The sequence below is a fragment of the Schistocerca serialis genome, chromosome 2, assembly GCF_023864345.2.
Source record: "Schistocerca serialis cubense isolate TAMUIC-IGC-003099 chromosome 2, iqSchSeri2.2, whole genome shotgun sequence".
Classification (NCBI taxonomy): domain Eukaryota; kingdom Metazoa; phylum Arthropoda; class Insecta; order Orthoptera; family Acrididae; genus Schistocerca; species Schistocerca serialis.
The window spans coordinates 299,576,470-299,598,202 of NC_064639.1; the positions used below are offsets into that span (position 1 = coordinate 299,576,470).

The 21,733-nt window shown below is 43.1% G+C and overlaps 1 protein-coding gene across 1 annotated transcript in view; it reads right to left on the reverse strand.

Annotated features, from left to right (window-relative positions):
* The window catches only part of LOC126457069 (CD82 antigen), a 326,432-nt gene extending 310,945 nt beyond the window's left edge, over positions 1-15,487 (reverse strand). Inside the window, exon 1 of the mRNA XM_050093068.1 lies at positions 15,296-15,487. The gene's annotated coding sequence lies outside the window, so the exon portion shown is untranslated. The remainder of the gene's footprint in view (positions 1-15,295) is intronic.
* Positions 15,488-21,733: the final 6,246 nt, after the last annotated feature.

Below are 21,733 nucleotides of genomic sequence, written 5' to 3' on the forward strand. Positions count from 1 at the left end.
AGGCGATTTACTTCAAACAATTCATTTTCATTCACAAGAATATTTGTTTCTCAAATAGGCTTCATCACTTTCCACAATTTCTTTGCTGAGAGTTAATCAAACACAGTTAATTCATCATACTGCCTTATCCACTTTCTAATGTAATAACTACTAACAGAATAAAAAGCATCCGTATCTTTCCAGAACACATTAACAAGCTGGTCATTGTCATACGTAGAGATGACATCTCTTACCTTTAGGGGATGGAAGCTTTCAGCCCTCTTTTGCAGACTTGACAGCACCACTCAGGACAGAATGCACTTCCCACTATAGTTTCTTTTTTACCTTCTGTAAGCAATTTTTCGTTGTGCAGGTAACTGGGGACACTATGAAGAAACCATAGGTATCTTACCTGGCGATACGCTACCCTAGTGCAACGAAGCTGCAGAAGTCGCCGTGCCACAACAGTCTACGATCGCCTGAAAAGTTGCCAACCAGTTTCCATCTCTTCCAATTTCTGCAGTTTTTGTCTGCCAGATGACACTTGACGTCACGGAGCAAAAACATGGAAATCTAAAAATGAGTTTTTTCCATTGTTTTATAAATTTACAACGGGAGGCTGAAATACAGCATTAAAGACCAGGTGGGAGCTACAGAAACCGGGTGATTTTTTTTTTACCCTATCTGCACTAAGCACCAAAGAAACTGGTATAGGAATGCTTATTCAATTACAGAGATATGTAAACAGACAATACGGCGCTGAGGTCGGCAAAGCCTATGTAACACTGGGGTCTGGCGCAGTTGTTGGAACGGTTACTGCTGCTACGATGGTATGCTAAAAAGATTTAAGTGAGTGTGAACGTGGTTTTATAGTCGGCGCACGAGTGATGGGACACAGTATCTACACAGTGGCGATGAACTAGGGATTTTCTCGTACAACCATTTCACAAGTGTAACGTAAACATCAGGAATCCGGTAAAACATCAAATCTCCGACATCGCTGCGGCCGGAAATGGATACTGCAAGAACGAGACCAACAACGACTGAAAAGAACTGTTCTAATCTGACAGAACGCAACCCTTCCACAAATTACCGCAGGTTTCAATGCTGGGCCATAAAGTGTCAGCGTGCTAACCATTCAACGAAACATCGATATGGGCTTTCGGAGCAGGTGGCCCACTCGTGTACCCTTGATGACTGCACGACAGAAAGCTTTACGCCTCGCCTGTGCCCGTCAACACCGACATTGGAGTGTTGACTGGAAACATGTTGCCTGGTCGGACGAGTCTCGTTTCAAATTGTACAGAGGGGATGGACGTGTGCAGGTGTAGAGACAACTTCAACTTCATGAATCCACGGATCCTGCATGTCTGCAGGGGATTGCTCAAGCTGGTGGCGGCTCTGCAATGGTGTGGGGGGCGTGTGCAGTTAGAGCGATATGGGACCCCTGATACTAGATACGACTGGCAGGTGACACGTACGTAAGCATCCTGTCTGATCACCTGCATCCATTCATGTCCATTTTGCATTCCAACGGACTTGGGCAATTCCAGCAGGGCAATCCAACACCCACATGTCTAGAATTGCTGAGAGTGGCTCCGGGAACACTCTTCTGAGTTTAAACACTTCCGCTGGCCACCAAACTCCCCGGACATGAACATTGTTGAGCATATCTGGAATGCCTTGCAACGTGCTGTTCAGAAGAGATCTCCACCCCCTCGTAATCACACGGATTCAGGATTCGTGGTGTCAATTCCCTCCAGCACTACTTCACACATTAGTAGAGTGTAGAGTCCATGCCACGCCGTGTTGTGAGACTTCTGCGTGCTCGGGGAGCGGGGGAGGGGGGTGGGGAGACGGCTACACGATATTAGGCAGATTTGCCAGTTTCTTCGGGTTTTAGTGTACATCACACCCCTCTTTCAGTAGCCTGGGACCTTGTAGTTGTATAAAATGGGTTTTTATCGACTTGTCGTACAAAGCTAATGTTCACGTCCACGTCCTGCTCGTTGATCTTCCAATTGCATCAATATAGAGCTATGTTCAAAGACATGACAGAACTGAGATCGCTTGGCAATGCAGGTGCCGAGTCACTGCCAACTGGTTGGCAACGAGTTAAGCGACTGACTGGGGAGTTACCCTGCAATCGTGCCGTCTGCGAAGCCCTATTTACATACACAGAAGAGATTCGCTGCCTGTCTCTTACGACTCACGTTGTCAGCTGTTGCTTTTGAGTTGCTCCGTGTGTGGAGAGCCTAAGACCACCAGACGTCAGCTGGTCTTTTGAGACTAGTAGTGATTCTGCGCCCAGCGTCACGATGGACGTATCCGTGTGTGAATGCTCCGAGGAGAAGAAAGGTTGCCAGATTACATTCGTCATCTTTATAGGGCCTGGCATCGGGCATGACGGTACTGGTGTCACTGGATACACAGTAATGTTCAAATGGCTCTGAGCACTATGGGACCTAACATCTATGGTCATCAGTCCCCTAGAACTTAGAACTACTTAAACCTAACTAACCTAAGGACATCACACACATCAATGCCCGAGGCAGGATTCGAACCTGCGACCGTAGAAGTCGTGCGGCTCCGGACTGAGCGCCTAGAACCGCTAGACCACCGCGGCCGGCTACACAGTAAGGTCACCTCTGGTTCGTACAGCCGGCAATTTGGTCAGGAGACCGCTACGTTTCTAACGTATTAAGGATTAAGGTCAGTGACTGTGCCCTACAGGTCTAACATTACGTTCCGACAAGATAATACAAGCCCGCATGTTACCAGTGTTGTCCTGACCTACCTCGATACAGAACGTGTTTGGCTGTTTTCCTTGCAAGCACACTCTCCAGATATCTTAACCATGGATAGCATCCGGTAGTGGGTTGGCGAGAGACTGCCACTCCACTACCCGCCAGCCACTACGATAGATGGCCTCTGGAACAGACCTAAGGCAGCATGGAAAGACGTCGTTTCGTATCTGTCATCCAAGCTCAGTTCGAGTCTATGTCCAGCTGGGACAGTCATTGTTGGTGCCAGATGTGACACCTCTGTTCTAATTTTCGCATTGTGAATACCCCAAAGTGACCTACACGTTTAACTACGTATCCTTCCTACTACACTGCATATTAACAACATATAAATTTAGCTTAAGTAAAGTTTATTCTCCAACATTATTCGTATGACCAGTTTTAGCAGCATGCTGTATGCTGTTATCAGATGCCTATTGATTCACGTGAAATGCGAAAAACTATTTTCGGCATGTCAAGGAAGGATAGATTCCCACAAAATTGAAGTAAAGATACCACTGAGAATATTTAATTGTGTAAAACAAAACAGGGCATGTTAAAAGAAACTGATCTTTCTAGACTGAGGCAACATTTCAGAACATAACCTCAATGGCCCACTGCACATATTTCTCCCACTTCTCATGAATCTGTAATTAATAACTAGTGGATAAGGATTCATGTACAATGCCACAGTCATACACTCTTGAATGAATGCGTTATTTTTTCCCACTTACCCTGTTATTCACATTTTTTCTTCCTTTCACAACCAGTTCCATTTGTGATTTCCTTGCACATTTGCCACCTTGTGGGCACAAAATCTCAAAAATCAACAGCATTAAATATTTGTGATCCAAAAGCGAATGGAAACAAAATGTGAATTAGCCGTCATTTTTATTCAGATGGCAACTTTCCTAGATTATCATTGTATAACGGCTTAAAAATCCGAAACGATTGAGAAACAAAGGAAATTTTGAAATAAACAACAGTCCAAGTTCATTCAATGATGCACAAGTAAAATAAGTCTAGTTTGCACAACGACCAATAGGTTGTGCAACTCGTTTCGTGCAGATTGTTTCGTACATTACAGTAGACACAGCGATGCCAGTGTACATTCCAATTTGATCGTTTCGATAACGCCAGAATAGTGCCTAAAATGGAAGTTATGGCAGTAGCACGAGTTGTGATGGAGTTAATGCTTATCTGCATGAAATCGCTGCATAAAAGAAGAAAAACGATCTCTTAATTTTCACAATTCCATAAAGAAAAGGACGCCAGCTCAAGGCTGTGGAAGACTCAAAAAGTTAATCAAATAAGAATATCACCATAACAGTTCATGTTCAAAAAATCGCTCTGAGCATTGTGGGACGTAACTGCTGAGGTCATCAGCCCCCTAGAACTTAGAACTACTTAAACCTAACTAACCTAAAGACATCACACACATCCATGCCCGAGGCAGGATTCGAACCTGTGGCCATAGCAGTCGCGCGGTTCCGGACTGAAGCGCCTTGAACCACTTGGCCAACGTGGCCAGCCAGTTCATGTTTCTTCTAAACAGTTTATAATGGACTATGGAAAGAAGATACTGTAATACATGAAGCACTGCCTCCAGAATAAACTAAAAAACACATTAAATTTCTTGGTAATCAAGGATTTGTATTGGTCTCTACCATATCTATATTGTGTTTCAAAATTATAGAACAGTGTGTATAAATGTACGTATGTATATTTGTCTAACATCCAACACCCTGGATCAATTTCAACTAAATAGAAACAGCAAAGTGGTGCTTATAACCTCCTAGCTCCAATAGGAGCAGCGATAGAGCAAAAACTTTTTCCAGCCCTTGGTATACAGGCTACCCTGCGCAACAAGCATGTGTGGCAACATTATTATCCTGCTGCGAAGTGTACATGTCAGGGGGCAAGAAATGGTTTTATGGCCCCAACATGTAGGTTGCCCTGCACTACTGGTATATGCGTTGGAGTAGTATTGGTCTGCTTTATTGACCTACTTTGCATGGCAGCCGGTACATCAGGGGCAGATAAATGGGTTTCAAGCCCCTGGCATGTAGCCACCCTGCAGTACAGGTGTGTTGTGCAAGCAGTATCCACCTGCATAACTGAACTGTATTGCAGGGACTACACATGCTGATGAAAATGTCTGCAGACAGGCTGAAATGGATTGAAGAGCTGAGACCGAGCAAGAGAGAGGACGGAATAGATTGAGGAGGACAGAGATGCACGAGACAGGTGAAAAGCACTGAAGGGCAGTGTACAGGTGGAAAAGGGAGAGGAAGGGAGATGTGGTCAGAGGGAGGGGGAAGGAGAGGTGGTCAGAGGTGCTGGAAGAAATGGGCAGAGAGAGGAGATGAAAAAGAGAGAATTGGGGAGATGGAGACAGAGATGGGAGAATGGGATGGATGGATGGGTAGATAGATATGAGAGGGTGTGTAACTTATACGTGGGTAAAAGGCTAGTCAGCAATAATCGCCAGATTTGTGTAGTCTTTCCTCCTGTACATAGAATCTGCTAACTAAGCACAGAAATTTAGTCTTGTAGACGTGGGCTGTTCCACAGCCAGATGTCTTGCTTGCCTGGATTTTAATTCATTTTTGTACGTTCACCTAACTGAATGAATTTTGCTCTGCAGCTCAGATATTGCCAATCCATTCATGTCCGGATTGCGTAGGACGGCCTCATGCGCGATAACACGTCGCTGCTTTTTTCTATTATCAACATCGTTAAAAGCCCACAAACAACGTCACAAAGCATAGATACAGAAGAAGCGAAAAAATTTCTACCATTGCTCACTCATATCTATGTTTATTTACACACTACCGACACGACAGCTAACCTCAAAACACATACGACTGCTAATAAGTGTCGCCAAAGTTGGAATAGGTCGAAACTTTAGTTTCACCAACGAGTTGCGCAATCGCGCGCCTCGCTTGCGCAGTGGCATATAGCGAATTTTCGCGCAACCTAGTGCCATCGTGTAAAGTAGGCTTTACGCACATGACAGCAGGCTGCTGAAGATAGATATGAAATCAAACTCATTGGTATCTCATAACTTTTTTAACAGTCGCAGACCTCGGCGAATTCTATAAAACATGGACAAATTGAATTTTAATGAAAATCGCAGTATTTGCTATCATTCGTGAGATAGTGATTTTAATGGTGAGCATACGTATTTTCACAGAAGAATCTCATGAAGCCGGGCAAGCGGCAAGGGTTCGAGGTTTCTGTCCAGGCAGGTGGCGAGGCAGACAAGTTGGCGTCGCGACGCAGCAGCTGCGGCCTGGCTCTGCTCTCCTTGCACGTGCCTAGCGGCCCTGAGCGGAGGTTCGCGGTTGGCCGGCCACGGGAACCGGTTCCCGCCTCCTGGAATGCCCCCCCCCCCCTCCCAAACTCCACTGGAACACAGCTTTCGGCCTTCGAGGCCCTCCATCCACTCCGCACTGAGCCAGTCCCACTACCCCAGCACACCGAAGTCATTCCGCACAACTTTGATTAAAGTGATAAAAACATCTCATATGCAGCTTTAACACAGTTCTCAAAATTCCCATCCCGCTGGAGGTCGTTAATTAAGATCTGCGCTGTGTGCACTGTCTAGGCGGATTGCTGTCATTTTCTCAGCTTACTCACTACAAGATGGAAGACAGGAGAAAATTTTATATTCAGTTTTTGCGTTCATATCAGGACTAACCGAGCGAGTTCTAGAAGGATCACCGTTTAACATGGACTCCGAATCACGATGCAACTCGGCATTTTTCATTTTAACAAGCACTGGCAAAGGGGGAAAGAAGTGATAGTTGACAAATAGCATCTTTGGGCTCAGGATTAAACCCTGAACCTCTACATCAGTAGTTCCCGACATTTCTGAGGCTATTATCCTGAGTGCAACCAAGTATTAGTTGGTACCCTCTCCCCCATACCCCTTCATCGTCAACATTAGCACCAAATTGCGCTTTATAATGAGTAAAGAATTTTCTTTGGGCACTTATAATTTTTAAAATACGAATAAGAAATTATATTTAATTTTGTAGGTGTTATGAATGAAACAATACTGGTGTACCATTCTACAATATTTATTATTTGTTACAAGAACCGGTTTTTGACTGTTACGCCATCATTAGTTACAAAATGGAGTGAAATTTTGTTGGATCAAAGATTTTACACTAGTGCATCTACAGATTATCTCCATTTCCAGAGATGATATGTTAATGCTAGAATTAAGATTAAAACAAGAGGGATTGTTTCAATGTAAATGCAATATACTACTATTTAACTAAGAAAAATGTAACACATTAAGTAATTAACTACAGGAAAATTACAACAGTTGCACATAGAAACAGACAAAGTATAGTGGTGTTAAGCAGGTGAGTGTAGCAGTTGTTATTACCCAAAGTAAAATTTTAACACGAGAGAAATTTTAGTAACTGAAATAAAGGATAATGGGGCATGTGAGTGAGGGAGTAATTTATAACAAGGCCTGGATGGTATTATGAGTAGTATCTGCGTATAGAAGTGGCGAGTAGGGGAACTGTCTGGTCATTCAATACTAAGCTTGGACTGTAGGACAAGTTTATTAATTTCCATTATTTCACGATAGTTCATCTTCCTTCCTAACTATGGCCTCCTTTAAGTAGACAGTGTCTAAAGGTTTGATCTGCTTTCTAAATTTCCAGTCTCTGGTGTTCCTTCAAGCAGGTAAACACTGCCCTGCCGGATTACAATTACTAGTAATTTTATACATCAAATCTTTACCAAAGCTGGCGTGCTCTATCATTGGGCAAAAAGTGTCCAACAGTGCTGCATACATAAAATGTTTTTACATTCCCGGATTTAAGCTTTCTGGCTACATCCAGTGAAACTAAGTATGGAGTTGTGTACAACCTAATGCGTTCTGTGAGTGGTGGGTCAAGGACAAGGTAAAGAAAAGAGTAAACCTGTTTCTCTGCTTTTGTACAGTATGAAGTTCACTTAGGTAGGAGGATAGCCTTTGTCTGATGGTACTTGTTTGACTGCATTTGGTTCTATTTGAAAGTGGTAGGGGTCTTATTAAACCACGAACCAATGAACCACTGACAATCGGTACTTATTTAATACAACTTTTTTTTAATAGAATGGCTAAGCAATTCTCAGTCCATCGCCAAGTGCCACCAACAGTAAAGAACACTGTCTGCAGTCACAAGTAGACACTTGTTACGAAACATGCTTCTCATGCAACAATCTGGCTTCTCCCATATCCTGCATCCCCATTTAGAATCAATCATGTTCAAGTGGGTGAACTACACTTACTGTTTGTAAATCACTTGGCTGCTGGACTCAAATTTCTGAACTGGCAGAAATTTGAAGACTCGAGGCTGCCAATGCTCTCAGTCTGACCACTTCCAATAATAATAATAACAATAATAATAATGTACTGGGGAATGATGAATACAAATTATACTGGAACAGAACCATTATAACAGATAAAACAACGCCACATAACAAACCTGACATCATACTCACCAATAAAAAGAAGAAATTGACACAACTAATCGAAATATCCATACCCAATACAACAAATATACAAAAGAAAACAGGAGACAAAATTGAAAAATACGTCCAACTGGCTGAGGAAGTCAAAGACATGTGGCATCAGGATAAAGTTGACATCATACCAATTATACTATCAACTACAGGAGTCATACCACACAATATCCACCAGTACATCAATGCAATACAGCTACATCCAATCATACATACACAACTACAGAAATCCGTAATTATTGATACATGTTCAATTACCCGAAAGTTCCTAAATGCAATATAACACATACCGTACAGTTAAAAGGAAGTGACGCTTGATCAAGGTCCGCGTCACTTTCCATTTTTAACCAGACTTAACGTCTGAGAAAGTAAAGAAATAATAATAATAATAATAATAATAATAATAATAATAATAATATAGTCAAATCAGATGATGCTGACGGAATAAGAACAGGAAATGAGACTTAACTGGTATATGAGTTTGCTATTTGGGCACCAAAATAATTGATGATGGCTGAAGTAGAGAGGAAATAAAATGTAGACTGGCAATGGCAGGAAAAGTGTTTCTAAGGAAGAGAAATTTGTTAACATTGATTACAGATTTTTAGTGTCAGGAAGTCTTCCATGAAAGTATTTCTTCGAAGTGTAGCCATGTATGGAAGTGCAAAATGAACGATAAACAGTTTGGACAAGAAGAGAACAGAAACTTTTGAAATTGATGCTACAGGTGAATGCTGAAGACTGGATGGGTAGATCATGTCAATAGTGTGGAGGTACTGAACAGAAATGAGGAGACAAGGACTTTTTGCACAACCTGGCTAGAAGAAGGGATCGGTTGATAGGACATTCTGAGGCATGAAGTGATCAATTTAATACTTGAGGGACGTGGGGGGGGGTGGGGGGGTGAACGTATTTGAGGGAGACCAAGAGATGAATACCGTAAGCAGATTCAGAAGGATGCGGGTTGCAGCAGTTATTTGGAGATGGTGAGGCTTGCAAGCAGAGTAGCGTGAAGACCTGTATCAAACCAGTTTTCGGGCTGAAGACCACAACACAAAATACCAACAATGCAGTGTTGGTGTATAGAAATATAGTACCCATTACTGTAGTGTTGTCAGTTTGTTCGTTTATCTGTTGCGAAGTGAATAATGAAGCAACTTCTCGCCCATTGTGGGAACTACCTGCAACTCTGAGAAAGGAGTGTCATGTGATATATAACGATGTATGTGTCAATTTTACTGTCACAGATGCATGGTACACAGTACAGAATATGTGTGTAGTGGATGGCCTGTGAGGAACAAGGGAGATTTTCACAGACTCGTTTCTAATCACCACCACACTGACATGCATTAATGTTGGTATTTAAAAAATGTAATCATTAGTAACGTATGTCATCAGTATTACAGTCTTACGAAACAGTGATAGTTGTAACGATGTTTTAAAAATTGTTTTCTTTCGTGATCGAAATATGTCGGAGCCGCAAAAACTGGAATCACGCTTACTGTCGAACCCTGAGCGGGTTGCGGTACATCTTGGAAGTAGGATTTAACGTTCCCTCTACGACGGCACTGACGTAATTCGAGTTCAGATGGGGTAGGGATAGGCATGGAAATAGGGGCTTATCCTTTCCAGGGAAACAGTTTCTTAAAATTACTGAAGATGTGCAAAAGCTGCAATGGTCGATCTGCTCATCTACTGGAGAAAATAAATGCACTGTGGGACTAGACACTCCTACGTTTGGGGTGACTGAAGACCTGATATGTGAGCAGGGCTCTGTAACGGCTGTAGCAATTTCTACTTGATAATTTTTGTGGCACGTGGAATACTTCAAATACGACGTGAAATCTAATACCAAAGAAAACAGGTGTTGACTTTTTTATTACCCAATAATTAGCTTCGTTAGTCATGATTACAAAATACTGGCAGTAGTACTGTGTACTATAAAGCTGTCACAGTAGAACAGAGACATACTTAAATATGGCTACCTTCTCAGAGTTGTAAATAGTTCCTGCAATGAACCACTTCGCAACAAATAAATGAACTGACAACTGCAACGACTACTATATTTCTGTATACCAACATGTCATCGTCATCGTGTGTTGTGATCTTCGGTCTGAAAACTTGTTAGTTGCAGTTCTCCACGCTACTGTTCCTTGTGCAAGTCTCTTCAGCGAATAACTACAGCAACCCTTCGCCATCAAGCAAATGATAAAATGAAACGTGTAGGGTAAATTTTTTTGCAAAATGTTCCAACTGTTGTAGGTTGCAGCAGTTTTGAGATGGACAGAGTAGCACAGGACAGAAGTATGGAGAGTTGCGCCTAACCGGCCTTCTGGTTTTAAATGTTCTCGTCGTGTTAGTCCTGTGACTGGCCTGACGTATCTCACCATGCTAGTTTAACCTTCGGAAGCCTCTTCATCTCTGCGCAAAAACTGTAACCTACAACCATTCAAGTCTGCTTACTAGTGTCAATCTGCAGTTACTTCTCCCCACATTGCCATCAATCACCAAACAAACTAAGCTCACCGGATAAAAATTAGTCACCCCGGCGCGCACGTATAGACTAATCGCTAAGCCTTTACAAATGGTGCAGCAATCCAGTCACGAGCTCAATTACACGCGCACTGCCTCTACCTGAGCACAAGGCTGTAGCAATCAGTGACACATTTATGTTTCAAGCGGACTTAGGCATTGGTAAACCTAAGGACGTGACAAATGTGACGTCGGTACCGTGACCGAAGGAAGATCCTGACAGACCGGACACGCGCTTCACGGCTTGTGAAAAAAATTACCTCCAAAGCCGGCAGGAATTGCTGCAGGCAGTGAATGAAGGTCCACTCCAACCTGCTGGCGAGGGAACTTTGCGATGGGAACCTTAAGCAATGAATATTTGGTGTCCGCCATCTCGCAAGAGCCCATTGCTCACACAGGCACAAATACTGCAAAGTTCGTCGCGGTAGAAGAATATGTAATTGGGTTTCTGAATACTCTCCCATCCTATTATATCGCTACTGTCCGGCAAAATCATGTGACTAACTCCATAGAAAATCTGTGGGAGATAATAGAATGGCGGGTAACACGCCAACATCGGCATCCCTCAATTGATGGAATTGCGCGATCAAATTCTCAGCGAGTGGCTTAACCAGTACATGACGTACCTGCTCAACTCTGTAGAATCACTTCCTAACCGAATCCATGCGGTTATCAAGTCGAAGGGAGGAATTCCATGGTATTACATGATGCTTTTAATGATTTCGCTACGGATGACCAATTTTTTTGTCCAGTGAGTAGCTCTCTCCAGGTTTCTGCATGTTTTCCGTAAACTGATCCCCTCTTTTAGCGAAGTTATGCCACAAATACTTTTACACCAATTTGATTCAGTACTTCATTAGTTATTCGCTATACCCAGCGCTCTTCCGTAACACCATATGTCAATAGTTTTAATTCTCTTGTGAACTATTTATCGTCCACGTTTCACTTCAGATAATACCATTAGATGATAAATTACCCCATTTTAGAAAGGCCTCTTTCTATTCTCTACACTTCGGCCATCGTCAATTATTTTTCTGCTCAAGTAACAAAATTCGTCTGCTTTTGGTGTTCCATTTCGTGATTCAACTACAATCCATTACTCAAATCGACTACATTCCATTATCTTTTTTCATTTTTGTTGGTGACTGTCTAATAACTTCTTTTGAAGACACTGTTCATTCCATTCAACTACTCTTCGAAGTCGTCTTCTGTGTAACAATTTCTTCGGCAAGCCTCAATATTTTTATTTCTTCTCACTGAACTATAAATTTCTCCTTGTTTTCCTTTAATGCTTGCTCAATGCTGAGGCTGAATTCATCTGGGATGGGACATAACCCTGTCTCATTACAACTACTATCTTTTCGTGACATTCGACTCTCTTAACTGCAGTCTGGTTTCCTCTATTGTATCGCTGCACCCCTTAAAATTTCAAAGACTCTTCCAGTAAACATTGTCAAATGCTTTCTCTCTATATAAAAAAACTAATCGTTAAAGATCGTCGTTAATGATCCGTAGGTTCGCGTGTCACTGACGTACGAGGCTACAGGCTACTGCTGAGCAACGCAATTCAAATAAACCAACGAGATTTCATGATTACGTCCAGAGAAAACAATTCGGCAGTGCCTGCTGCTGCTGCTGCTTCTCTCTCTCTCTCTCTCTCTCTCTCTCTCTCTCTCTCTCTCTGTGTGTGTGTGTGTGTGTGTGTGTGTGTGTGTGTGTGTGTGTGTGTGTGTGTGTGTACACTGAAGCTCTAGTCCTTCAAATTGCAATCTTCCGTAAGTTGTTTCAACGAAGATCGAGATATTAATTGTCCGTCTGTCGACGAAGAAGTCATTAAAATTGACACCGAATTCGGAGTGTTCAAGGATAGAAAAAGGAAAATTGCTATTCCCTTTCGAGAAAATCTTGCAACTGCCTCAGTTCACAAAAACCACAGAAAAAATCTGGATGATCAGACGGGGGTTTAAAGCTAGCGCCTTTTGAATTCGAATCCAGTGCCAGAACTGCTGTACGGCGTTCTGTGGTTGTCTTTAATTTCTCTTTGCTCTTCAATACCAGCAAATACCAAAAATCTCACGAGCAATAAATTTAATTCTACACTCTTAGTTTTATTTCAATATTCGTCGCTTCTCTCGATATGGTTTTTTGTTGTCGCGTCCGTGTCTTAGTATTGTCAGATTCCTGAATCCACTGATTATTTTGACTGCGTGAGTGCCTCTGTTTACAGGCGTGTTTACAGCAACAATAATGCGAGTTCTACAGAAACTTCAATGTTACGGACCGTTACTTGCAACAATGTTAACTAAGTAATCGCAAAAAATGGCCTGCAAATACGAGGGAAACTTCGACTCCCATTCAAGGCATAAATCGCCGATTCAAGTTGTAGAACGCTAAAACGATCTTGCTTTCTCTACATTTCCAGCACAGTCCACGTCTCAGGTTCCAGCCCTTCAAGTCTTATGGCCTCTGACTAGTGCGAAGATAGGCAAGTTCTGAGATACCCAGGTCCAACATTCGTTGTTCGAAAGTGATTAAGGGAAACGGTGCCGCTAATAAATACACAGGCAAAGTAAAGGCTACTGAAGACGCAGAAATCTATCGCGCGAACTTCAGTCATCATTGTCACGCTCATTCAATTTACTACTGCACCATCTTGCGAACTTACGTACAACTAGCAGGTATCACTTATTTCTTGGAAAATGTTTAACAACTGTGCTTGCTATAACGTTTTGTTGCCGAGTTAAGTCCTGTGGCGCGTCTTTCAGTCTACCAATTCGTGCCAATGTTAAATATCTTATGACAGTCGTTATATGCACAGAAAGAAGGGTATATTCACCCACTACACTTTCCAAAAATTTTACCGTCATTCACGAGGTCATGCTCTAAAGCTTTATGAAGGCTGCAGTTAATATCCAATTAGCGACGAGGCAATACAGAAGGGTGGCAAAAATAGGATGTGGTGTGCGCTGAAGCAATTTAATGATATCCCTTCATGTGTATCACAAAAAGTTGTACAAATAGCGAATTTAACTGCATGTTTTGAAATCTACTCCTCGCTTGTTATCCTTCAGGCGGTTCGTCGTACTACTGCGGTACAGACCACCGCAGTGAACTGCTTTACACAGCAAGTAATGTTACAGAAGTTTCCAGGAGTCTTTAAAACCTGTAGCTGCTGGTGTCTTACGTAACATTAGGATTTTATTCCGGAGCTGCGCTCCTACATCACGGAAGGCTTAGCCCATAACTATACTGGATAATCTTTTGAACAGTCATACCACCACTACCATTCAACACAACCAAGGATTTCTTTCCTATATTTACAAGACTTGTCACTGCTTTCCTAATGCAATGTGCTTAGCAGACGGCAATCTATCTACTGATCAGTTTTACGCCGCAAACAGTTTGAAAGGAGTGGGGGAGCAGCCTATAACACGAAGCTACTAGCCGGAATGTGAGAACTGCTCGATTGGAGAACAGCGCATTGGCTGAGAAACGTAGGACTATGGGTTCGAATCCAGTGCCAGCAATCGGAGGTGTCATTATCTGACTGCAAGCCAGCCTGAATACGGCACTGCTATACTCTTGACGACCAAATTTTCGTTCCGATCTGTTTAATCCGGTAGCAAAAATGAGAGAGAGAGAGAGAGAGAGAGAGAGAGAGAGAGAGAGAGAGAGCGCGCGCGAGAGAGAGAGACACAGTTAACACCTGTAAAGATAACACAAACCTTAGCCTTAAATGTTTTCTAATTTTTGGAGTTTAAAGTGTGCATATGTCGCTATACTTTTTTGATTGGTAATATGACGGGTTATCCGAGTGAGGAAACTTTCCTAATTCTGTGGACATTGTTATTGGCATCCGCGTGGCATTGTCTGTCTATTTGGATACAAGTCCGTTTGCGGATGGGAACGTTCATTCTTTTGGACTTACTAAACACGGGACTTCAAATTTGGACTGTGTTGGGTCTCGTGTTGCTTGCTTGTAAAAGGGCACGCAAGCTTTACTGGAACTTTAACAGAAAACTTCAGTTCCACAAGACTGAAGCCAGTGCAAATCTGAATCGGTTCTCGATAAGTTTCCTGTACATTTGCTCCATTGGCGTGTAGCATTCAAGACGTAAACAAGAACAGCGAGAGAGGTTATATTCAACAGGTGCTTCCCCTATCCTGGATGAGCCTTTGCTTATGAATCAATGGGTACTCCAACTAAATTTTCTGTCCGAGTGTCTTATATTTAGGTCCTACTTTGCAAGGTATTAATGAGTTCAGCGTTTTCTTTAATGCTCCACAATAAAAATAACAGACACTTTATCACATTCATTCAACTTACATACTTTGACATTGCTCCGAGCAACCGATGATGCTTATAACAAAATTTTAAGGAACAAACACACACACACACACACACACACACAAATCAATCACTTCAGAAGAATCGATCACTTATTTAAGGGAAAAAAAGTCACGCTTACTGTTTGACCCTGCTCCGCCCCTCGGCCGCTAGTTTTCGACGACGGCGTATTCACAACCCTCTCACACGCTGAAGGAGATAAGAATACTCGTCACCCGCCAAATCACTTCCAGCAGGTAAATGCAGCGCTCACACGGCAACCACGTTGTTCACGAACTCCGACGACAACCACCCACGACGCAAGCCACAGAGCGATTGTAAGCTCTGGCGCGCGCGCGACACCGGGCTGAGGGCAACTTCCCCCACCATGCTGGCGCGCATGCGCAGTGGCAACCCGCAGCGCGTGTGACAAGTGACGTGAGAACTTTCGCAAATATCTCAATATCCGTAGGATGTGTATGATTTTAGCGTCATTAACGAACGAATTAGTTGAAATTAATTATGGGAAACAAACTAATTCCGGTTTTAGATCCGTCTATACCAGTTCCGTGTTTTTTTTTTTATTTTATTTTTTATTTTTTTTGTGACTGCTGCAGCTCATTCAGACTCACTGTATAATCTATTTAATTATTCATGGTATTTCACAATAGCTATTACAGACCTCCAGAGCTTGTAGATGGGACTCACAAGGGAACCTCCCCATCGCACCCCTCTCAGATTTAGTTTTAAGTCGGCACAGTGGATAGGCCTTGAAAAACTGAACACAGATCAATCGAGAAAACAGGAAGAAGTTGTGTGGAACTATGAAAAAATAAGCGAAATATACAAACTGAGTAGTCCATGCGCAAGATATTGAACATCAAGGACAGTGTAACCCCAGGAGCGCCGTGGTCCTGTGGTGAGCGTGAGCAGCTGCGGAACGAGAGGTCCTTGGTTCAAGTCTTCCCTCGAGTGAAAAGTTTTAATTTTTTATTTTCAGACAATTATTATCTGTCCGTCCGTCCGTCCGTCCGATGCGAGGTAACTGCGCCTTAGTATGGGGACGCTACAACTAAACAAACATCGAAACTGTTGCATTCATTTGTTGCAGTTATGTGACAAACTCTTATGTTTTCATCACTTTTTTGGGAGTGATTATCACATCCACAAGAAAACCTAAATCGGGCAAGGTAGAAGAATCTTTTTACCCATTCGCCAAGTGTACAAGTTAGGTTGGTCGACAACATATTCCTGTCATGTGACGCACATGCCGTCACCAGTGTTGTATAGAATATATCAGACGTGATTTCCTGTGGAGGAATCGGTTGACCTATGACCTTGCGATCAAATGTTTTCGGTTCCCATTGGAGAGGCACGTCCTTTCGTCTACTAATCGCACGGTTGTGCGGTGCGGTCGCAAAACACAGACACTAAACTTATTACAGTGATCAGAGACGTCAATGAACGAACGGACGGATCATAACTTTGCGAAAATAAAGAAAGTAAACTTTTCACTCGAGGGAAGACTTGAACCAAGGACCTCTCGTTCCGCAGCTGCTCACGCTAACCACGAGACCACGGCACTCTTGAACTCACATTATCTATTATGTTGTCTGTCATGCACATGGACTACTCTGTTTGTATATTTTGCTTTTTTTTCATAGTTTCACACAACTTCTTCCTGTTTTCTCGATTGATCTGTGTTCAATGTTTCAAGGCCTATCCGCTGTGCCAACTTATAACTAAATCTGAGGGGGATGCGATGGGGAGGTTCCCTTGTCAGTACCGCTTCACGGTGCAGTGCATAATTGTAGAACTACGCAACACTTATACTGAGAGTGTTTTTCCTATTGCCTCAGTCCATCACTTACACTATGTCATCAAAAGTATCCGGACACCTTGCTGAAAATGACTTACAAGTTCGAGGCGCCCTCCATCGGTAATGCTGGAATTTAATATGGTGTTGGTCCACCCTTAACCTTGATGACAGCTTCCACTCTTGCAGGGATATGTTTAATCAGGTGCTGGAAGGTTTCTTGGGGAATGGCAGCCCATTCTTCAAGGAGTGCTGCACTGAGGAGAGATATCGTTGGTCGGTGAGGCCTGGCACGAAGTCTGTGTTCCAAAACATTCCAAAGGTGCTCTATAGGATTCAGGTCAGGACTCTGTACAGTCCAGTCCATTACAGGGATGTTATTGTCGTGTAACCACTCCGCCACAGGTCGTGCATTATGAACAGGCGCTCGATCTTGTTGCGAGATGCAATCGCCATCCCCGAATTGCTCTTCAACAGTGGGAAGCAAGAAGGTGCTTAAAACACCAATGTACGCCTGTGCTTTGATAGTGCCACGCAAAACAACAAGGAGTGCAAGCCCCCTCCATGAAAAAGACGAGCACACCATAACACCCCGCCTCCGAATTTTACTGCTGGCAGTACACACGCTGACAAATGTTCACCGGGCATTCGCCATACCCACACCCAGCTATCGGATCGTCACTTTGTGTACTGTGATTCGTCACTCCACAGAAGGTTTTTCAACCGTCCAGTGTTTACACTCCTTACACCAAGCGAAGTGTCGTTTGGCATTTGCCGGCGTGATGTGCGGGTAATGAGCACTCGCTTGACCATGAAATCCAAGTTTCCTCACCTCCCGCCTATCATAAAATTTGCAGTGGATCCTGATGCACTTTCGAACTCCTGTGTGATGGTCTGGATAGATGTTTGCCTCGTGGCCAGCGTTGCAGCACGTTCCACAGCACGCACTGCCGTTCGTGGTGATAACTTATCATATTAAGAACCTTTCCCATCTGCTGTAATGTGCAAGGAGACTATCATAAATCGCTGTGGCTTCAGTGTAATTTTTGTCTTTGAATAACTCATTTCTGTTCGTCTCACTGAGTGGTTCTTTCAATTACCTTTTGTATTGTACTGATGCAGTTCTTTCTACGTATGGTCCAAGTTGCGTCGAGCTTTGTTACTTGACAGTGATACTTCATGTGAAAGATAGTTTAACGCTTAAGTTTTCCACAACAGTTTATACGCCTAAGGCGAGGGTCTTCTACCTTCTTTTAGTGCGCATCTAACTTATCTACAACAGTAACTAAGCCTTTTTTTCTAGTTTTCACTTTGAATAGGCTTTTTAGCTCAATTTACACTAGGAATGTTCTTGATCATATAACTCTAAGAAAAATCCGACGCGTTATGGGACGGAAATCAGTAGGTGTGATGTTCGTTTATAGACCAACAAATAATTACAGTTTCTGAAAAATTGCATCAGTTATACAAAAGAAAGAGCTTTCAAATTGGTCAAATCAGTAACGCGTTTGTCCACCTCCCACCATTATGCAAGCAGTTATTCGGCTTGCAATTGATTGAAGGAGTTGTTGGACGTCCTCCTGATGGATATCGTGCCAAATTCTGCCGGACTGGAGCATCAATAGTCAAAATCCTGAGCGGATTGGAGGGACCTGGTCATAGCGCTCCAAACATTCTCAATTGGAGAGAGTTCCGGCGATGTTACTGGCCAAGGTAGTGTTTGGCAAGCACGAAGACAGGCAGTAGAAACTCTCGCCATGAGTGGTTGGGCATTATCTTGCTGAAATATAAACCCAGGATGGCTTGACATGAAGGCCAACAAAACAAGGTATAGATTATCATAAGACGTACTGCTGGGGCTGTAATTTTTCCGTGGATGACAGCCACAGAGATCCTCTATGAAAGAAATGGCACGCCAGACCATCACTCCTTCTTGTAGGGCTAAATGGCGGCCGACAGTCATGTTGGTATCCCACCACTGTCGAGGGCGTCTCCAACCAAGTCTTCGCTGGTCACCGCGACAAACGGTCTTGTTGGTGTACAGAGGTAAATGACATTTAGGGTAAGAGGCACCGTGAGCACTATGGCTCTGAATGCTCTGAATGTCTCTCTGACGACTGCTCGGTCCTCTCGTTCTGCCGTCTCTCTTAGTCGCTTCCCTCTTGACTCTGTGTTCGGCCACGTTTCACCCATTCCTGCCAACGTCGCTGACTAGTGCCATCGCTCCTATCCAGATGTCGAGCGATTCGCCGATTACTCCAACCGGCTTCTTTGAGCACATCTGCACGTTCTCTCTCAAATGCTGACGTCTGCGAGGCATAGTTACCGTCCAACTGAGTACACGGGGTGAAATTCACAAAGACTTTGTGCCCTGTCATCGACGTGTTCCCTGTTTACAATAATTGTCAACTGCGCGGTGAAATTGGGCTGCCGTGTCAAACAGTCATCCATCGGCAGCCAGAATTTACAATTTTGCATTTTCCGTCGATGTCTTTATGAATATCAGTTTGTGACCAATTTGCATAACTCGTTCGTGTTGCGTCTTTTTTTTCCCTAGAGTGTATCTGCGATATAAGAGTCATTAACTTTATGCCATTAGATCCAAGAGGAGCAGGGAATGAAAGAATACGCCTTTTGAAACTACAGTATAACAATTCCTTTATTGTGAAATAAAACCAGAACAATAACCAAAGTAAAGACAATTGTTCGAATGTGAGCACCTCCGACATCAAAATCTGTTGGTGGATAACGTTGATTACTGCTGTCAGTGGCCATAATCGAAAACCATTTCTCCACCCAACCATTGTTGCATCTTGGTAAACAGCCTTAGCTTGTTGTCAGTGCTCTAGCCTTCCAACACTTAGACGGCGGGGCTCCTGAGGGTATCAAGCAACGTGTAATGAGGGCGAGGAGGCACCGAAAACTTCAGCTGGACCCACAAACGTTAGGCTTCGTGGGATGAAGAGGAGTCTTTTATACGAGTCGTCGGCTTTGGCGAATGACGTAAAAAAGCATGCGACAAATACCGTAAATGTTATGCCGAATGTCGAATGTGACATCATATTAATGTGGTTTTCTTCAACGTAATAGGCAGAAACAGTGAGTAAAAAACTGCTCCGCAAAACAAACACTTCGAATTACAAATATTGTAATGAAAGAAATAGCTTTTCGAACGAAAAAGGAAATGAGCAGTCCCTACCATCGAAACATACTCTACCGCTATAATGTCACTCAGAAACTGCAATATTCAGTGGAAAGAAATGATTCTGGTAAAAACGGAAACCATAGACTTCAGTTACATATGTATCGAAAGACTATTTCATTACGGATTTACAAATACTGTAGATGAACTGTTGGACACTAAATCGAATCATAACCGACAACTACAACTATCGGTATATGTTGAAAACGGTCTGCCCGGCTAGCCGCGCGGTCTAAAGCGTGTCCTACGTGAGCAATTGAATTGTACTGCATAGCGAAACAGACAACACACATCGGTTCTTTCAGTTCATTAGCCAATTTCACAATAGTGAAACCAAAGGTGAGGAAAATGTTGTTCCCCATTCCCACTATTTCCCACGTCTTCAAAATCAGGGGCAGAATTTGGCCTCCCACATGCCTCCATATCTAGTGATTCGACTAATACTTGAAACGCAATTTCAAATCCTACGCAGAGATTAACAAATTACTTTCTGTATAAACCAACGAGATTACGATCTATAGAATGTAAGGCTACAAAGAAATTGCATTAAAAACACGCACCAAAGCATGATGTCACAGCAGTCATTACGTCTCAGGTCAGAGCCGACGGCTAGTTTCGAACATATCTGTAGACGTGGGTTCGTGTCCAGCACGTGCCGCAGGCCACTCCATTCAGCTGTTTCCTCCCTCCTGGAGGAAGTCGTTCACGATGTGGACGCCGTGTGCTGGTGTACTGCCGTCTTCAAAGACCAACCCATCTACGTCTACATCTGTGTGCACTCCGTAACTCACATCTTAAGTGCCTGGCAGAAGCTTTATCGAACCCCCTTCAAACTACGAGTATTTCCCTGCCGCTCCACTCCCGAAAAGCGCGCTAAGAGACACGAACACTTAAATCTTTCCCTTCGAGCTCTGATTTCTCTTTATTTGGAACGATGATCATTTCTCCCTACTTAAGTGGTCGTAAAAAAAGGAATATTTTCGTTTTCAGAGGAGAGAGTTGGCAACTGAAATTTCGTTAAAAGATATCATCGCAAAGAAAAACGTCCTTGAAAAAGAAGTCTTCCGCGACGGCACTGACGTTTTTATGTAAAACATTCTCGGTTTTCTTGCCGCGTCAGTTCGGGATAAAATCTCGAGCTTTTGACGATAGCCTCCATCGTCTTCGTCAGTAGCAACTGCTGATGTGGTGGCCGCATACAGCCCGTGGATGACGATGACGATGGAGACTATCGTCGAAAGCTCGAAGTTTTATCCCGAACTGAGACGGCAAGAAAATCGAGAATGTTTTACATAAAAATGTCCTTGTTTTCATGACTGCGACCCCAACTTACATGTCCCCTGACACTCTCCTCTATTTCACGACAATAAAGAGTGAGCTCCCCTTTTGTGGACTTTCTCAATGTCCTCCGTTAATCCTATCGGGTATGGATCCCATACAGCGCGGCAGTACTATATGAATGGACCGACAAGCATAATGTCGGCAGTCTCTTTAGCAGATTTCTTGCATTTCTCAGCGCTGTGTCAAAAAGGTAACTTCATTTGCAAACAATCTATGAGGGC